The sequence below is a fragment of the Callithrix jacchus genome, chromosome 7, assembly GCF_049354715.1.
Source record: "Callithrix jacchus isolate 240 chromosome 7, calJac240_pri, whole genome shotgun sequence".
Classification (NCBI taxonomy): domain Eukaryota; kingdom Metazoa; phylum Chordata; class Mammalia; order Primates; family Cebidae; genus Callithrix; species Callithrix jacchus.
The window spans coordinates 60,634,759-60,654,702 of record NC_133508.1 but is presented as its reverse complement, the minus strand read 5'-3'; the positions used below and the strand labels follow the sequence as shown (position 1 = coordinate 60,654,702).

At 45.1% G+C, this 19,944-nt stretch overlaps 1 long non-coding RNA gene and 1 other non-coding gene across 2 annotated transcripts; one reads left to right on the top strand and one right to left on the bottom strand.

Moving 5' to 3' along the window:
- Window positions 1-209: 209 nt before the first annotated feature.
- Window positions 210-316, bottom strand: LOC118143334 (U6 spliceosomal RNA). The gene has a single exon (XR_004727561.1). It is a non-coding gene; the product is annotated as a U6 spliceosomal RNA (small nuclear RNA).
- A 12,777-nt stretch (window positions 317-13,093) lies between these two features.
- Window positions 13,094-19,606, top strand: LOC128932603 (uncharacterized). Its single transcript, XR_008482631.2, has 4 exons — window positions 13,094-13,226; window positions 17,646-17,722; window positions 17,813-17,910; window positions 18,171-19,606. It is a non-coding gene; the product is annotated as an uncharacterized LOC128932603 (long non-coding RNA).
- Window positions 19,607-19,944: the final 338 nt, after the last annotated feature.

The window sequence follows — 19,944 nt, the reverse complement described above, 5'->3', positions numbered from 1 at the left end:
CTATGCTCAAAGGATTCTGATTCTGGGATGGGGTCCGGGCATCAGAATCCTTTAAGGGTCTTGAAGGTTGGACCCCTGGATCCAACTTGGTGTTATCCAACTTGGATATTATACCAACTTGGAGAATTACACAGGACAAAGAAGTCAGAAACTAGCTCTTGAACACCCAGAGTTATTTAGATTAGCTTTTCTTTTTTTATATATAAACAAAAAATATGGAACACTTCACGAATGTGCATGTCATCCTTGTGCAGGGTCCATGCCAATCTTCTCTGTATCGTTCCAATTTTAGTATATGTGCTGCCAAAGCGAGCACTTAGATTAGCTTTTAAACGCATTTTTCATGCAGGTGGACTCCCAAGCTTGGCCATGGGGTTCCTTGATAGTTTGTTGACACCACCTGTCTAATTCTTGGCCCACTCCAGGGTCTTGGCCCCAGTCCCCAGGCAAGAAGAGAGAGACAGTCAGCTATCTTGAGAGGAATGGCTGAAACAGATTGAGACTGATACTTACATTGGTAGAAGAGGAAATCTGGAAGACCCACTGCTCATCCCCCCAAAAATAATGGTATATCGGAGCCATCTACTTATATGTAAAACCATAACAATGCCTATCCCCCAACTATTCACACCCGTGGCATGAGGAAGAGACACGCCATCCCCAGCTCAAAAATAGTGGGAGGCTCTAAAGAGAATCAAAGGAGACATGAAACCACTGAAGCTCCCACACAGTGTTTGCTTGACAACATTCTCCAGATTCCTGCAAAATATACTTGCTTTATTGCTTTCTACCTTTTTCCTGTGTGTGTGTGTGTGTGTGTGTGTGTGTGTGTGGTGTATGTGTGTGTTTTTTGAGATGGAGTCTAGCTCTGTCACCCAAGCTGGAGTACAGTGGTGCAATCTCAGCTCATTGCAACCTCTGCCTCCTGGGTTCAAGTGATTCTGCTGCTTCGGCCTCCAGAGCAGCTGGGACTATAGGTGCCCACCATCACACCTGGCTAATTTTTGTATTTTTAATAGAGATGGGGTTTCACTTTGTTGGCCAGACTTCAAGTGATCTGCCTGCCCCGGCCTCCCAAAGTGCTGGGATCACAGGCATGAGCCACCGCACCCAGCCTCTGTTGGCATTTTCACAGGTGAAAAACCGAGGTTCAGAGTCACTGTGCCCGCCTCTGTTTTGTTTTTTGTTTATTTTTTTGAGATGGAGTCTCGCTTTATCCCAGGTTGGAGTGCAGTCACGAGATCTCGGCTCACTGCAACCTCCGACTGCCTGATTCAAGCAATTTTCCTGCCTTAGCCTCCTGAATAGCTGGGAATACAGGTGCATGCCACCATGCCTGGCTAATTTTCATATTTTTCATTGAGACTGGGTTTCACCACGTTGGCCAGAATGGTCTCAATCTCTTAACCTCGTGATTTACCCGCCTCAGCCTCCCAAAGTGCTGGGATTACAGGCGTGAGCCACTGAGCCCTGCACCTTTTTTCACTATTTAAACTCAGTATAGGCTGGGCGTGGTGGCTCATGCCTGTAATCCAAGAACTTTGGAGGCCAAGGTGGGCGGATCACCTGAGGTTGGGAGTTCAAGACCCGCCTGACCAACATGGTGAAACCCACCCCCGCCCCCCTCTTAAAAATAAAAAAGGATAAACTCAGTATATTGTGATCATGTTTCCATGTATATACACATTCATCATTGTTAACCATATTTTATGTTATGACCACTTGTGATTAATTTTAGTATTCTCCACTGTTATTTCCAATTTTTTCCTATTATATGCTGAGTCGGATGTTCCTATAAATAAATCTTCATGTCTGTAAATAAATTTTCTTTAAATAAATTCCTAGGGGTGAAAGTACTAGGTCACAAGGTAAATCTATAAGTAAGACTTTTGATACATATTACCAAATACCTTCCAGAAATTACGTATCCATATATGCCCCCAGCATCAGGCTAAAAGTCAGCCCCAAGCTTCTGGCGTTGAGATACCGTTCTCCGTCCTTATTGTGGCTGCTTCTGTGACACTGGCTCTGTAAGAGGAGTTGGTGAATTTACACTGGCGAATTTCTTTCTTTAGTTTTGTTTTTTGAGGCAGAGTTTTGCTCTTGTTGCCCAAGCTGAAGTACAATGGCCCAGTCTCAGCTCACTGCAACCTCTGCCTCCTGGGGTCAACCGATTATCTTGCTTCAGCCTCCGGAGTAGCTGGGATTACAGGCATGTGCCACCATGCCTGGGTAATTTTTTTGTATTTAGTAGAGACAGTGTTTCACGATGTTGGCCTGCTGGTCTTGAACTCCCGACCTCAGGTGATCCACCCACCTCAGCCTCCCAAAGTGCTGGTGGCATGAGCCACCACACCCAGCAGGGAATTTCTTTCAATGGGAAATAGTCAAAAGAATTTTAAAAGGTGTTTTAAAGATCATGTGCTATGTATGGCCTTTGTACAAAGTATGCCTGTGGGACAGCTTTTTCTGGGAAACATGGAGCTTAATAAGGTCCATTTATTCGTCACAGCCTTCATAGCTGTCAATTTAGCAGTTAATGAGCTACAAACATCTGGAATTTTCCACTGACTCAGGCAGGCGTGTCTGTTCTCTGGCTGATGGCTTGGGTTTGGAAAGAGACTGTGAGTCAAGCTAACATGGCTCTTGAGCCTGGATTTTGCCACAGCAGAACAACAACAACAGCAACAAAATTGACACAGTCTTTTATTTTTATTTTTATTTTTGAGATGGAGTCTTGCTCTTTCGCAAGGCTGGAGTGCAATGGCACGATCTTGGCTCACGATCTCTGTCTCCCAGACTCAAGCGATTTCCCTGCCTCAGCCTCCTGAGTAGCTTCGACTACAGGCGAGCGCCACCACACCTGGCTAATTTTTTTTTTAATTTTTTTATTTTAGTAGAGACAGGGTTTCACCATGGCCAGGATGGTCTCGATATCCTAACCTCATGATCCGCCTGCCTCGGCCTCCCAAAGTACTGGGGTTACAGGCGTGAGCCACCACACCCAACCAATTTTTTTGAATTAAAAAAAATATATATGTATATTTTAAACAGAATCTCACTCCGTCACCCAGGCTGGAGTGCAGTGGTGAGATCACGGCTCACTGCAGCGTCAGCCTCTTGGAATCAAGCAATCCTCCCACCTCAGCCTCCTGAATAGCTGTCCCCGGCAAATTTTTGTATTTTTTGTAGAGACAGTCTTGTCATGTTGCCCAGGCTGGTTTCAAACGCCTACGCTCTAGTGATCCGTCCATCTCAGCCCAGAAAAGTGCTGGGATTACAGGCATGAGCCACTGCACCAGCCTGTCCTCAACAATTGATACGCATTATCTTATTTAATTCTCATCACAACCTACTGAGGTCACTGGTAGTATTACCTCATTTAACAGATGAGAAAACTGAAGCTCAAAGAGGTAAGCTAAGTGATTTGCCCAAAGTCACATACTCTAACTGAACCTGGGTCAGCCTGATGCCAAAACCTGCTCTTAGCCACTCTGCTACACCAACCTCATCTTCAAGGTCCATATTGCTAGAAAGTGCTCAGAATTCAGTATGCTCTAAATAGGAGGTAGCTACCCTTCCGCTTCCATGCTCTCACTGGCCAGTAAAGTTGCACATATATTTTCATGCCTATTAGAAAAGAAAAAAAAAGGAAAAAAAAAAAAAAACCTAGAGTATTTGTAGACCCTCATGTGGATTTTTTTTCTTTCTTTTTTTTTTTAGACAGAGTTTCACTCCTATCGCCCACGCTGCTGTGCAATGGTATGATCTTGGGTCACTGCAACCTCTGCCTCCTGGGCTCAAGTGATCTGCCTGCCTCCACCTCCCAAAGTACTGGGATTCCAGGTGTGAGCCACCTGCCTGGCTGGAGTTATTTACAAAGCCCGCAAGGGTGGCCCCTGCAATAGCAGTCTTACAGCAAGATAGAATACTATAGAGGCAGAAACTGAAGGAGCTTCCAGGGCAGTCAGCCTAAGGAAAAGCATTGCCCACTGCAAAGGATTGCAGCTGAGAGAGCTCAAGCGAATTTGGTAAAGAACAAGTGGCCGTGAGAGAAAGAGGCAGCTTTAGCTATCTATCAGGCCAGGAAAAGTGACAAGAGTTCTGGTCAAGTAGGAACCTTCTTACCTTCTTCTACCCTTCTTCCTCCCTGATTGCAACCCTTTCCTATAATTAAGTCCGGCCACACTGGCTCACACCTGTAATCCCAGCAATTTGGTAGGTCAAGGCAGGTAGATCACTTGAGGTCAGGAGTTCGAGACCAGGCCGACCAACATGGTGAAACCCCCGTCTCTACTAAAAACACAAAAATTAGCCAGGCATGGTGGTTCCTGCCTGTAATTTCAGCCACTCTGGAAGCTGAGGCAGGAGAAATGCTTGAACCCAGTAGGCGAAGGTTGCAATGAGCCAAGATTGCACCACTGCCCTTTAGCCTGGGCGACAGAGACCCTGTTGTTTTGTTTCGTTTAAAAAAAAAAAAGAGGGGGGGAGGGCAGGCATGGTAGCTCATGCCTGTAATTCCAGCACTTTGAGAGGCCGAGGTGGGTGGATCATTTGAGGTCAGGAGTTCAAGACCAGCTTGGTCAACATGTTGAAACCTGGTCTCTACTAAAAATACAAAAATTAGGCAGGGCGTGGTGGCTCATGCCTGTAATCCAAGCACTTTGGAGGCCAAGGCAGGCGGATCACCTGATGTCGGGAGTTCAAGACCAGCCTGACCAACATGGTGAAACCCCGCCTTAAAAAAAAAAATACAAAAATTAGCCAGGTCTAGTGGCCCGGACCTGTAATCCCTGCTATTCGGGAAGCTGAGGCAGGAGAACTGCTTGAACCCAGGAGGTAGAGGGTGCAGTGAGCCGAGATTGAGGTACTGCACTCCATCCTAGGTGACAGCAAGAATGTCTAAAAAAAAAAATTGAACTGTGTTCGCAGCTACCGCTGCACCGCCACCACTCTCCAACGCCAGCACCAGTGCCGCCTCCGGCTCACCAAGCTCCAGCCTAAGAAGAAGGGGGGATGAATAAGGAGGTCTCTATACCATGGCTCACACAAAACAGACTGCCCGCAAATCAACTGGTGATAAAACACCCAGGAAGCAACTGTCTACAAAAGCCACTCGAAAAACTGCGCCCTCTACTGGAGGGGTGAAGAAACCTCATCGTAACAGGCCTGGTACGGTGGCACTCGGTGAAATTAGATGTCATCAGAAGTCCACTAAACTTCTGATTCGCAAACTTCCCTTCCAGAGTCTGGTGCGAAAAATTGCCCAGGACTTTAAAACAGATCTGCGCTTCCAGAGCACAGCTATCGGTGCTTTGCAGGAGGCAAGTGAGGCCTATCTGGTTGGCCCTTTTGAAGACACCAACTTGTGTGCTATCCATGCCACACGTGTAACAATTATGCCGAAAGACACCCAGCTAGCACGCCACACGCGTGGAGAACATGCTTAAGAATCAACTATGATTGGAAACATTTCACTCTCGAAAAAAAAAAGTGTATATATAGGCCAGGCTTGGTGGCTCACACCTGTAATCCCAGCACTTTGGCAAGCAGAGGCTGGCAGATCACAAGGTCAGGAGATCGAGACCATCCTGGCCAACATGGTGAAACCCCTTCTTTACTAAAAATACAAAAACTTAGCCAGGCATGGTGGTGTGTGCCTATAGTCCCAGCTACTCGGGAGGCTGAGGCAGGGGAAACGCTTGAACCCAGGAAGTGGAGATTGCAGTGAGCCAAGATCGCGCCACTGCACTGCAGCCTGGTGACAGAGCGAGACTGCATCTCAAAAAAAAAAATTCTTCTTCCTGTTATTGGTAGTTCTGAATGTTAGGTATTTTTTTCCATGGGGTCAAAAGGTACCTAAATATATGATTTTGAGTGGAAAAATAAGGGACAGGAATCAGGTATTGGCAGTTTTTTCATTTTCATTTGTGTGTGAATTTTTTTTTTTTTTTTCTTTTTGAGACAGAGTTTCGCTCTTGTTACCCAGGCTGGAGTGCAATGGTGTGATCTCGGCTCACCGCAACCTCCGCCTCCTGGGTTCAGGCAATTCTCCTGCCTCAGCCTCCTGAGTAGCTGGGATTACAGGCACGCACCACCATGCCCAGCTAATTTTTTGTATTTTTAGTAGAGACGGGGTTTCACCATGTTGACCAGGATGGTCTTGATCTCTTGACCTCATGATCCACCTGCCTCAGCCTCCCAAAGGGCTGGGATTACAGGCGTGAGCCACCAAACCCGGCCTGTGTGTGAATTTTTAATATAAATGCAGAGACTTAAAACATTAATGCAAATTAAAATGTTTCAGTGAACAAGTTTCAGCGGTTCAACTTTATAATAAGTATAAATAAACCTGTTAAATTTTTCTGGACAATGCCAGCATTTGGATTTTTTAAAAACAAGTAAATTTCTTATTGATGGCAACTAAATGGTGTTTGTAGCTTTTTTTTTTTTGTAGTCCTAAAAAAATTACAATACTATCAAGCTGAATTCAACAGCATACTAAAAGGATTATTTATACACATGACCAAGTAGGCTTTATTCCTGGAATGCAAAGATAGTGAAAATCAATCAAAGTAACATACCACATTAATAGGATGAAAGAGGGAAAAAACCCACATGATTAGCCCAATTGATGCAGAAAAAGCATTTGACAAAATTCAACATTTTTTCATGATTAAAAACACTCAACAAACTAGGAACAGAAGAAAATACTTGAACATAATAAAAGCCATATATGAAATATTCACAGTCAACATCATACTCACTGGTGAAAGACTGAAAACTTTTCCTCTAAGATGAGAAATAAGGTAAGAGTGCCTGCTTGCACCACTTCTGTTCAACATATTACTGAAAGTCCAAAGCAATTAGGCAGGAAAAAGAAAAAAAGGGATCGAAATTGGAAAAGAAGTAAAATTCTCTCCACTTGCAGATGGTATAATCTTATATGTGGAAATGCATAAAGATCACACACACACACACACCCGAAACTGTTAAAACTATCCGAAAATTGCCTGGGTGTGGTGGCTCACGCCTGTAATCCAAGCACTTTGGAGGCCAAGGTGGGCAGATCACCTGAGGTCGGGAGTTTAAGACCAGCCTGACCAACATGGTGAAACCCTGTCTTAAAAAAAAAAAAGAACTATCTGAAAATTTTGGCAAATGAGCCGGGTACAAAGCCAACATACAAAGGTCAGTTGCCTTTCTAGACACCAATGATGAATAATCCAATTAAAAAAATAAGAAAACAATTCCAAGCCGGGCATGGTGGCTCACGCCTGTAATCCCAGCTCTTTGGGAGGCTGAGGTAGGCAAATCACCTGAGGTCAGAAGTTCAAGACCAGCCTGGCCAACATGGTGAAACCCCATCTCTACTAAAAAAAAAATCCATTTATAATAGCATTAAAAATAATAAAATGCTTAGGAATTAACTAAGGTGAAACACTTATTCAATGAGAAATATAAAAACAATGCTGGAAAAAAATTAAAGACATAGGTAAGTGGAAAGACATCATAGATTAGAGAAGACTTAATATTGTTTTTTGTTTTTCGTTTTTTTTTTGAGACAGAGTTTTGCTCTTCTTACCCAGGCTGGAGTGCAATGACGCGATCTCGGCTCACCAGAACCTCTGCCTCCTGGGTTCAAGCAATTCTCCTGCCTCAGCCTCCCGAGTAGCTGGGACTACAGGCGCACGCCAGCATGCCCAGCTAATTTTTGTATTTTTAGTAGAGACAGTGTTTCACCTTGTTGACCAGGATGGTCTCGATCTCTTGACCTCGTGATCCACCCGCCACGGCCTCCCAAAGTGCTGGGATTATAGGCGTGAGCCACCGCGCCCAGCCAATATTGTTAAGATGTTAATACTACTCAAAATATTCTATAGATTCAATGCAATCCCTATCTAAATCCCAACTTTTTTACAGAAATAGAAAAATCCACTGACAGTGAAGTGGAAATAGGCAAGCAAAAAGGAAAAGAAAAATCCACCCTAAGGCCAGGTGCAGTGACTTACGCCTGTAATTCTAGCACTTTGGGAGGCTGAGGTGGGTGGATCACCTGAGGTCAGTAGTTCAAGACCAGCCTGGCCATAATGGTGAAACCCCATCTTTAAAAATAAGAAAAAAAGGTCCAGGCACGGTGGCTCATGCCTGTAATCCCAGCACTTTGGGAGGCCAAGGCAGGTGGATCACAAGGTCAAAAGATAGAGACCATCCTGGTCAACATGGTGAAACCTCGTCTCTACTAAAAATACAAAAATACCAAAAAAATTAGCTGGGCATGGTGGCGTGTGCCTGTAATCCCAGCTACTCGGGAGGCTGAGGCAGGAGAATTGCCTGAACCCAGGAGGCGGAGGTTGCGGTGAGCCGAGATCGCGCCATTGCACTCCAGCCTGGATAACAAGAGCGAAACTCCGTCTCAAAAAAAAAAAAAGAAAAAGAAATCCACCCTAAAATTCATATGGAATTTCAAGAAATGAATAGCCAAAGCAACCTTCAAGAAGAGGACCAAGGTTGGACATTCCACATTTCCTGATTTCAAAACTTACTACAAAGCTACAGTAGTTAAACTTGTATGCTACTGGCATAAAGGCAGACTTACAGACCAATAGCAAAGAATAAAGAGCCCCAAAATAAGCCTTCACATACATGGTATAATAATTTTTGTCAAAACCATTCAATGGAGAAATGACAATCTTTTCAACAAATGGGGTTGGGAAAACTGGATATAAAATACCAAAGAATGGAGTTGGACCCTTACCTAACATCATATGTGAAAATTAACTCAAAACGAATCAAAGACCTAAATATAAGAGACAAAACTACAAAACTCTTAAAAGAAAACACAGGGCAAAAGCTTCATGACATAAGATTTGTCGATAATTTCTTGGATTATTGCACCAAAGGCACAGGTAACAAAAGAAAATATAGAAAAACGGGACGGCATGAAAGTTAAAAACTTTCGTGCATCAAAGAACACTATCAGCCAGACACAGTGGCTCACGCCTGTAATCCCAGCACTTTGGGAGGCCAAGACAGGCAGATCTTAAGGTCAGGAGTTCAAGACCAGTCTAGCCAATATAGTGAAACCCCATCTCTACTAAAAATACAAAAATTAGCCTGGTGTGATGGCACATGCCTGTAGTCCCAGATATTTGGGAGGCTGAGACAGGAGAATCATTTGAACCCAGAAGGCAGAGGTTGAAGTGAGCCAAGATTTTGCCACTGCACTCCAGCTTGGGCAACAGAGCGAGACTTCGTCTCAAAACAAACAAAAAAAGAAAAAAACAGCAACAACAAAACCAAAAACACTATTAACAGAGGGAAAGGGAAAATTATGGAATGAGAGAAAATAAAATATTTGCAAATCATATATTTTATAAGAATTTATAAATAACTCCTAAAACTCAACAAGAGAAATAAACTGATTCAAAAATGAGCGAAGAGCTGGGTGCGTGGTTTACGCCTGTAATCGCAGCACTTTGGGAGGCTGAGAGGGAAGGATCATTTGTGCCCAGAAGTTCAAGACCAGCCCTGGCAACACAGTGAGACCCCCATCGCTACAAAAAATTTAAAAGTTAGCCAGGCATGGTGTGCATGGCTATATTCCCAACTACTCGGGAGGCTGATGTGGGAGGACTGTGTGAGCCCAGGAGTTCAAGGCTGTGGTGAGCTATTATCATGCCACTGCACTCCAGCCTGGGTGGAAAAGCAAGACTCTGTCTCTTAAAAATAAAATTTTAAAAAGTGCAAAGAGCTTGAATGGACATTTATCCAAAGAAGATACACAAATGCCAATAAGCACATGAAAAGATGTTCAGTATCACTAATCATGAGGGAAATGTTAATCAAAACCACAATGAGGTACCACCCAACACCCATTAGGATGCTACTATCAAAACAAAAAGCAGAAAATAACACATATTGGCAAGGATGTGGGAAAATCGCAATTTCTGTGCAGCATTGGTGGGGTTGTAAATGGGTACAATTGCTGCGGAAAACAGTACAGGAGTTCCTCAAAAACTTAAAAATAGTATTACCATATGATCTAGCGATTCCACTTCTGGGTATGGAATTTGAAAGCAGGGTCTTAGATAAATTGCATACCCACATTCAAAGTATTATTCACAGTAGCTAAAACATGGAAGCAACCCAAGTGTCCACCCATGGATGAACGGATAAGCAAAACAGATATACTTACAATGGAATATCATTCAGTCTTAAAACGTTAGGAAATCCTGGCTGGGCACAGTGGCTCACGCCTGTAATCCCAGCACTTTGGGAGGCAGAGGCAGGTGGATCAGGAGGTCAAGAGATCAAGATCATCCTGGCCAACATGGTGAAACCCCATCTCTACTAAAAATACAAAAAATTAGGGGGTCATGGTGGCACACGCCTGTAGTCCAGCTACTTGGGTGGCTGAGGCAGGAGAATCCCTTGAATCTGGGAGGCGGAGGTTGCAGTGAGCTGATATCACACCACTACACTTTAGCCTCAGCGACAGGAGCAAGACTCCCTCTCAAAAAACAAAACAAAACAAAACAAAAAACAACTGCTGATAGAACAGATTCTTTTTTTTTTTTTTTTTTTTTGAGACAGAGTTTCGTTCTTGTTACCAGGCTGGAGTGCAATGGTGCGATCTCGGCTCACCACAACCTCCACCTCCTGGGTTCAGGCAATTCTCCTGCCTCAGCGTCCTGAGTAGCTGGGATTACAGGCACGCACCACCGTGCCCAGCTAATTTTTTGTATTTTTAGTAGAGACGGGGTTTCACCATGTTGACCAGGATGGTCTTGATTTCTTGACCTCGTGATCCACCTGCCTCAGCCTCCCAAAGTGCTGGGATTACAGGCGTGAGCCACCACGCCCAGCCTAGAACAGATTCTTTTAAGTCTGATAGAAGCATTTACAGTCTATTCTCTCAGAAGTTTGTTGCTACCTGAAGGCTTCATCTGCATGATAAAACTTTGGTCTGCCCATTTTATCATAACCCATTCATTCTTTTCTGTTGATTCCCAGTGTTTCAACCAATTGCCAATCAGAAAATCTTTGTATCCACCTATGACCTGGAAGCCACCCCCCCACCACCCATGGCTGCTTCCTGTTGTCCTATCTTTCCAGAACAAACAAATGTACACCTTACAGGTAGTGATTGATGTTTTATGTCTCCCTAAAATGTATAAAACCAAATTGCAGCCCGACCACGTTGGGCACATGTTCCAGGATCTCCTGAGGGCTGTGTCAGGGGCCATTGGTCACTCGTAGTTGAATCAAAGTAAATCTCTTCAACTATTTTACAGAGTTTGACTTTTTTTGTTAACAATTTGAACATGCTTTACGTGAAGTGACGGCATCTCTTTTACCTGATTGTATCATGGGAATGAACTTTGTATTTCATTGGAGAATGTTTCCCCTACCTGATACTTGAAAGCATGTAAATCTGCCCTTCAAGCAATGTTAATTGGACATGCTAAATGGGAACCAGTAAGACTGCCCAGGTCCACACAATGCAGAGTAGAAGCTAGAGTACTGGTAGGGTTAAATTCTCGACTTGATAACCCTCTGTGGAGCATTTCCTGGGGCTATGGCAAAAGCCTCTTAGCATCTCCCAGCAACAACCACTGGGACTTTGGACTAGAGAATTTTTGCTCGAGGGGCATTTACTGCCTTGCTGAAACTACCCCTATGACACCTGAGATATCCAAGCCGTCACAGGTGATGTCAGAGAAACATTCTAATGGGGGGCCGGGCGCGGTGGCTCACGCCTATAATCCCAGCACTTTGGGAGGCCAAGGCGGGTGGATCACGAGGTCAAGAGATCGAGACTATCCTGGTCAACGAGGTGAAACCCCATCTCTACTAAAAATACAAAAAGATTAGCTGGGCACGGTGGCGCATGCCTTTAGTCTCAGCTACTCGGGAGGCTGAGGCAGGAGAATTGCTTTAACCCAGAAGGCAGAGGTTGCGGTGAGCCGAGATCGTGCCATTGCACTCTAGTCTGGGTAACAACAGCGAAACTCCGTGCAAAAAAACAACAACAACAACATTCTAATGGGGATGAAGGTGCCCAGAAGAACTCTCTAATAAAATAGAAGTAGTTGATTAGTTGTTAGAGGATCATGCTGCCTGGGGATGCAAGGAGGAGACACTCTAGGGTAGAGAGTTTCTTTTCTCCTTAGGACTGACTCTGGAACTGTGTGAGAAACTGCTGGATTCATGGCTGGGCACAGTGGCTCATGCCTGTAATCCCAGCACTTTGGGAGGCTGAGGCAGGTGGATCACCTAAGGTCAGGAATTCAAGACCAGCCTGGCCACCTTGGTGAAACCCTGTCTCTACTAGAAGTACAAAAATTAGCCAGGTGTGGTGGTGTAATCCCAACTACTTGGGAGGCTGAGACAGGAGAATCACTTGAACCTGGGAGGCAGAGGTTTCGATGAGCCAAGATCTTGCCATTGCACTCCATCCTGGGCAACAAGAGTAAAAATCCATCTCAAAAAAAAAAAAAAAAAAAGAAAGAAATTTCTGGATTCTACAGTGCCCAAAAACAGCTCTCTACTGACCAGCCAAAAGCTACTTGGTTAATGGACAGCAATTCCAAACCAAATGGAACAGCCATCCTGTTTGGAGGGCTGCTACTTTGATCAAAGAAGGTAAAAATGGATCAAAAACAGATCTGCTTGATGGGTGAATTGCATGGTGATTTTCTTTATATATATATAGATATATATTTTTAAGAGTACAGTATTTTTTATTCACTGATAAACTAAAAGCCAATTTCTTGGTATTTCTTATTGTTTGGAAAACTCTGCCCCTACCGTGAAAGCTCTCTTTCCCTCCCCCATGAAGAGGCTCCCTTATCTCTCACTCTACATGTTTGGAAAACTCTGCCCCTACCGCAAAATCTCTCTCTCTTTCCCTCCCCCACAAAGAGGCTCCCTTATCTCTCACTTTACATACCGGCCCTAGCCCTCCCGCCGCCCAGCTTCCCGCCCAGCAGTTCAAACTGACCAACAGTTGCCCACCACCTCGGCTTTTGGCTTCCCCACCCCCCAGCCCTTCAGCCCCCTATAAAACAACCCTGCCCCTCTGAGCGGCGCGGCCATTTTTCCTTTTCGTCCCGGCTGGTCCGCCCGGAGGCTCTTTCCTCTCAATAAAGCCTGAACTTAAGGAATTTCCTCTAGCCTGCGGTCCGGTTTCTTTCCCAATGAGCTCAGTCTTCCCGCAGAGGGTAGGTCGGACACTTATGTTTACTTCATTTATTTTATTAATAAGCAAAGCCCTGTAAGGGAAGCCTTTGCCTAGTCCTCCAACTCTGACTCATCTTCATCTTGACTAATCTGGAAGTAATGAAGTTCATATGTCTCCTTGTCAGATGCAACCACTCAAAGCCAATCATGAAGATTGTTCTTCTTTTTTTATTATTTTTTATTTTTATTTATTTATTTATTTTTAAGACAGGGTTTCACCATGTTGGTCAGGCTGGTCTTGAACTCCGACCTCAGGTGATCCACCCGCCTTGGCCTCCAAAGTGCTTGGATTACAGGCATGAGCCAGCATGCCCGGCCGAAGATTGTTCTTCTTAAGGTATTTCTTTGTAAGGTATTTCAATAGAGAACTGTTTCTCAGAAACAACAGTGATTTTATTCTTGAAGCATTCAATGTGAACAACATTCCCAAGATTTCCAGTTTTGCCATTAACTTTAACCTTCTCCCATAGAAACTGCTCAAAATTTCCAGAATCAAAAATTCCATCTTCTACTGGATGAGTAAGATCCAAATTAAACTTCCAGGTGGACTTCTTGGGTTTCTTGTCTTTCTGAGGCACCATGTTGTAAGTTGGCTGCACGAGCACCAATATATTTTTTTTTTATTGTACTTTAGATTCTGGGGTACATGTGCAGATCATGCAGAATTGTTGCATAGGTACATACATGGCAATGTGGTTTGCTGCGTCCATCTCCCTGTTACCTATATCTGGCGTTTCTCCCCATGTTATCCCTCCGCAACCTCCCTACCTTCTGCTGTCCCTCCCCTAGTCCCCACCAATCAACCCCAGTGTGTGATGCTCCCCTCTCTATGTTTATGTGTTCTCATTGTTCAACACTCACTATGAGTGAGAACATGCTGTGTTTGATTTTCTGTTCTTTGTGTCAGTTTGCTGAGAATGATGGTTTCCAAATTCATCCATGTCCCTACAAAGGACACAAACTCATCGTTTTTTATAGCTGCATAGTATTCCATGGTGTATATGTGCCAGATTTTCCTTGTCCAGTCTATCATTGATGGGCATTTGGGTTGGTTCCAGATCTTTGCTATTGTTAACAGTGCCACAATGAACATAAATGTGCATGTGTCTTTATAATAGAATGATTTATAATCCTTTGGATATATATACACAGTAATGGGATTGCTGGGTCAAATGGAATTTCTATTTCTAGGTCCTTGAGGAATTGCCACACTGTCTTTCACAATGGTTGAACTAATTTACACTCCCACCAATCGTGTAAAAGTGTTCCTATTTCTCCACATCCTCTCCAGAATCTGCTGTCTCCAGATTTCTTAATGATCGCCATTCTAACTGGTGTGAGATGGTATCTCAATGTGGTTTTGATTTGTATTTCTCTAATGACCAGTGATGATGAGCATTTTTTCATATGGTTGTTGGCCTCATGTATGTCTTCTTTGGAAAAGTCCTTTGCCCACTTTTGAATGGGTTTGTTTGTTTTTTTCTTGTAAATCTGTTTTAGTTCTTTTTTTTTTTTTTTGAGACGGAGTTTTGCTCTTGTTACCCAGGCTGAAGTGCAATGGTGTGATCTTGGCTCACTGCAACCTCCACCTCCTGGGTTCAGGCAATTCTCCTGCCTCAGCCTCAGCTGGGATTACAGGCACGTGCCACCATGCCCAGCTAATTTTTTGTATTTTTAGTAGAGATGGGTTTCACCATGTTGACCAGGATGGTCTCGATCTCTTGACCTTGTGATCCACCCGCCTCGGCCTCCCAACGTGCTGGGATTACAGGCTTGAGCCACTGCGCCCAGCCAAATCTGTTTTAGTTCTTTGTAGATTCTGGATATTAGCCCTTTGTTAGATGGGTAGATTGCAAAAATTGTTTCCCATTCTATTGGTTGCTGGTTCATGCTAATGATTGTTTCTTTTGCTGTCCAGAAGCTCTGGTGTTTAATTAGATCCCATTTGTCTATTTTGGCTTTTGCTGCCAATGCTTTTTTTTTTTTTTTTTTTTTTTGAGACAGAGTTTCACTCTTGTTACCCAGGCTGGAGTGCAATGGCGCAATCTCGGTTTACTGCAACCTCCGCCTCCTAGGTTCAGGCAATTCTCCTCCCTCAGCCTCCTGAGAAGCTGGGACTACAGGCACGTGCTACCATGCCCAGCTAATTTTTTATGTTTTTAGTAGAGACAGGGTTTCACCATGTTGACCAGGATGGTCTCGGTCTCTTGACTTCGTGTTCCACCCGCCTCAGCCTCCCAAAGTGCTGGGATTACAGGCATGAGCCACCATGCCTGGCTTTGCATCATCTTAAGGGCCAGTTGGTTCAGACAGTGCAAAGACTGCTTTGCTTCCCTGTGGCCTGATAGAAAAGAATACCTTTCAAGAATGTTCCTCCTACCTTTGAAGAATCAAACCCTCAATATGACAGCACTCAGGCCCAGCATGGAGTAGATGCCTCCTGTAGATGGTGGCATCTCACAGTGCAAGGGCTGGTGAGGCCAGCTCTACTCAAGGAGCTGAGAAAACCACCTTCTGAACCCTCCCCTACAATGCTCCTGGCCCTCCCAGGGAAAAAAGAGAACGGACTTTCTCTGTGGGCCCCATCAGACCTACCCAGGGAACTTAGAGATTGTGGAGCTTGCTTATTGATCCTCTTGTCCAGTGCTGCCCATACGGAGTCCAAGGACCGTCAGCATCAGCCTCCCCTGAGAACTAGTTAGAAATGCAGATTCTTGGGCCCTACCCCAGAATAGTGAATCAGAATCTCTGGGAGTGGGGCCCAGCAATCTGTGTTTTGGGGTTTTGTTTTTAAGAACCAAGGTTTTCTCTCTGTCACCCAGCCTGGAGTGCAGTAGCATGATCATAGTTCACTTTAACCTCAAACTCCTGAGCTCAAGCAAGACCCCCTCCCGCCTCAGACTCCCAAAATGCTGGGATTACAGGCATGAGCCACCTCCCCCAGCCCCAACCATTTGAACAGGCCCTATGAGTGACTTCGATGCACTCGGGCGTTTCAGCAACACCTGTTATCTCCAACTTCCTCATTTCAGGAATGGAGAAATTGAGACTAGACACGGGAAGTAACTTGTCACTCAGCCAGGCAATGGCAGAGATCACACAGAAACTCAGCTTCCCAGGCCAGCTGGTGGTGGCTCATGCCTGTAATCCTAGCACTTTGGGAGGTCGAGGCGGGCAGATCACCTGAGGTTGGGAGTTCGAGACCAGCCTAACAAACATGAAGAAACCCTGTCTCTACTAAAAATATAAAATTAGCCAGGTGTGGTGGCACATGCCTCTAATCCCAGCTACTCAGGAGCCTGAGGCAGGAGAATCACTTGAACCCAGGAGGAGGAGGTTTCGGTGAGCCGAGATCACGCCATTGCACTCCAGCCTGGGCAACAAGAGCAAAACTCCATCTCAAAAAAAAAAAAAGCCCAGTGTTCCCAGTGTTCCTTCCACTTGAACTTTCTGTAGCTTGCTTGCTTTCTCTTTCTTTCTTTCTTTCTTTCTTTCTTTCTTTCTTTCTTTCTTTCTTTCTTTCTTTCTTTCTTTCTGTCTTTTCTTTCTTTCTTTCTTTCTTTCTTTCTTCATTCATTCCTTCACTCATTCATGCCTTCGGTCTCCAATTATATGCTTTGGGCTGCAATGGAGAGCCAGGCGTTTGGGGACAGCATCACCCTTCTTCCCAATGTGGGGCTTTCTCAAAGCCAGAGGTCTAGGATTCCGGATTGTGGAAGCATCTGCTAGGTCTTTTCCAGCTCACCCCTGGGTCTCCAGTTCCAGCCCAAATAGGAGTGTGATGTGGGCTGCAGGTGGCCCCTACTCCCCAGCTCCTTCCTGTCTTCTCCTGTTTCTTGGCACCTGGGGCTCTCTGTCCCATTCCTCACTGCCCATGTCTTGCTCTTGGGACAGGTGCAAGGGCCGGAGGCTGTCACTGTTCCATTTCCCAAAGGGACTAATGATCAAATTAAAGGCCCTTCCCAGCAATGGCTTTGCACTGAAGGAGCCAGGCAAGGTCCAGACCAGGGTTCACAGGTTAACACTTTGGGCTGGCTCATTCCTTGCTGTAGGGCGAGCTGTCCTGAGCATTGCGGGATGGTTAGCAGCAGTCCTGGCCTCTACCCAGCAGATGTCAGTAGAATTCCCCCACCAGGTTGTGACAACCGAAAATATCTCCAGATATGCCAAGTGCCCCCACTGGGTGGTGTTGCCAGATAAGACACAGAATGCCTGGTTACATTCCTTTGTTTAGAGACAGAGCCTCACTCTGGAGCCCAAGCTGGAATGCAATGAGGCAATCTCAGCTCACTGCAACCTCCGCCTCCGAGGCTCAAGCAATTCTTGTGCCTCAACCTCCTGAGTAGCTGGGATTACAAGTACGTGGCACCACACCTGGCTAATTTTTCGTATTTTAGTAGAGACGAAGTTTCACCATGTTGCCCAGGATGGTCTTGAACTCCACCTGCCTTGGCCTCCCAGAGTGCTGGGATCACAGGTATGAGCCACCACGCCCAGCCAAGCAATCTAATCGCAGATAAGCAACAAGTAATTTTTTTTTGAGATGGTGTTTTGCTCTGTTGCCCAGGCTGAAGTCCAATGATGCGATCTTGGCTCACTGCAACCACTGCCTCCCAGGTTCAAGCAATTCTCTTGCCTCAGCCTCCTGAGCAGCAGGGATTACAGGTATGTGCCACTACACCCAGCTGAGTTTTGTATTTCTAGTAGAGATGGGGTTTCAACCATGTTGACCAGGATGGTCTCAATCTCCTGACCTCATGATCCACCCATCTTGGTCTCCCAAAGTACTGGGATTACAGGCATGAGCCACAGCGCCCGGCCACAACAAGTAATTTTGGGTGCCTGAAATGTCTCAACTATTGTTGTGCTTCTTTTACATATATACATATATATATATTCTTTCTTTCTTTCTTTTTTTGAGACAGAATCTCACCCTGTCACCAGCCTGGAGTGCAATGGCACAATCTCAGCTCACTACAACCTCTACCTCCCAGGTTCAAGCGATTGTTCTGCCTCAGCCTCCCTAGTAGCTGGGATTACAGGTGCCTGCCACCACGCCCAGCTATTTTTTGTATCTTTAGTATAGACAGGGTTTCACCATGTTGGTCAGGCTGATCTTGAACTACTGACCTCATGATCCACTCGCCTCGGTCTTCCAAAGTGCTGGGATTACAGGCGAGAGCCATTGCGTCTGGCCCGTTGTCTTATATTTTCTACCTGAAGAATCTTGCAAATCTACCTCAGGGGTGAAATCTTTCTCCACTGGTCCAGATCAGGGTTTGGGGTGTGGGGAGCAGTTAGTGAGAAGATCTGATTAGATAATCATAGGCCATGAGCTTACAAGGGCAAAACCTTTGCCGTGATCATCTCTGTATCCCTAGAATATAACGGAGTCTCATTAAATATTTGACCTGATAGTAGGTGAGAGGACACTTGGAACTGTGTCAGAGACCGCACCTGAGTATTTACATCCAGCCCCGGACTGGACATTAGAGACACACTCCCTAATAAATGTAAACTGAAGATAATCTTTTGTTTTACTCACATAGCATTTTTTAAAAGATGTGACTTTGGGCTTTATATTCTAAAATTGGTAACTGGCTGAGGATGGTGGCTCACACCTATAAATCCCAACACTTTGGGAGGCTGAGGCAGGAGGATTGCTTGAGCCCAGGGGTTCAAGACCAGCCTAGGCAGCATAGTGAGACTCCCCATCTATTCAAAAAATTAAAATTAAAAAATGAGCCAAATGTGGTGGCACATGCCTGTACTGCCAGCTACTTGAAAGGCTGAGATGGGAGGATCACTGGAACCCAGGAATCTGAAGCTGCAGTGAACTATGATAGTGCCACTGCACTCCAGCCTGGGAGACAGAACGAGACCCTATCTCAAAAAAATATAAAATAAATAGGAAGTGGCCCGGCTTGGTGGCTCACGCCTGTAATCTTAGCACTTTGGAAGTCTAAGGCGGCCTGACCTCACTTGAGGTCAGGGGTTCAAGACCAGCCTGGCCAATATGGTGAAACCCCGTCTCTACTAAAACTATAAAAATTAGCTTGGCATGATTGCATGCTCCTGTAGTCCCAGCTACTCAGGAGGCTGAGGTAGAATTGCTTGAACCCAGCAGGTGGAGATCCCAGTGAGCCAAGATCATGCCATTGCACTCCAGCCTGGGCAGTAGAGTAAGACTCCATCTCAAAAACAAAAACAAAAACAAAAAACACACAGGAAGCTATCACCTAAGTCAAGATTTCTAGTATCTCTTGGAAAATACAGCACAACTTCCAAATGCGTGGAACATCTGGCAGTTCATCTGTACTCCCAATCAGAAAAGCTTGGCTGGAACTAAGAGGTACCTGCCCCTCTCCACTGGCCCAGATCAGGGTCTGGGGTATGGGGCAGGTACCTCTCAGCTGGGCCGGTGGAGAGGGTCAGGCACCTCTCAGCTCCAGCCAAGCTTTTAACTTGAGTCCTGTGTTCCCCCTATTACCCACAGTCCCTGCCACTCCCAATTGCCCCACACCAGTACCCATCACCCATTATGTTAATCTGCCTGTAGACATTTGCATTTTTTTTTTTTTTTTTTTTTTTGAGACGGAGTTTCGCTGTTGTTACCCAGACTGGAGTGCAATGGCACGATGTTGGCTCACCACAATCTCCGCCCTCTGGGTTCAAGCAATTCTGCTGCCTCAGCCTCCC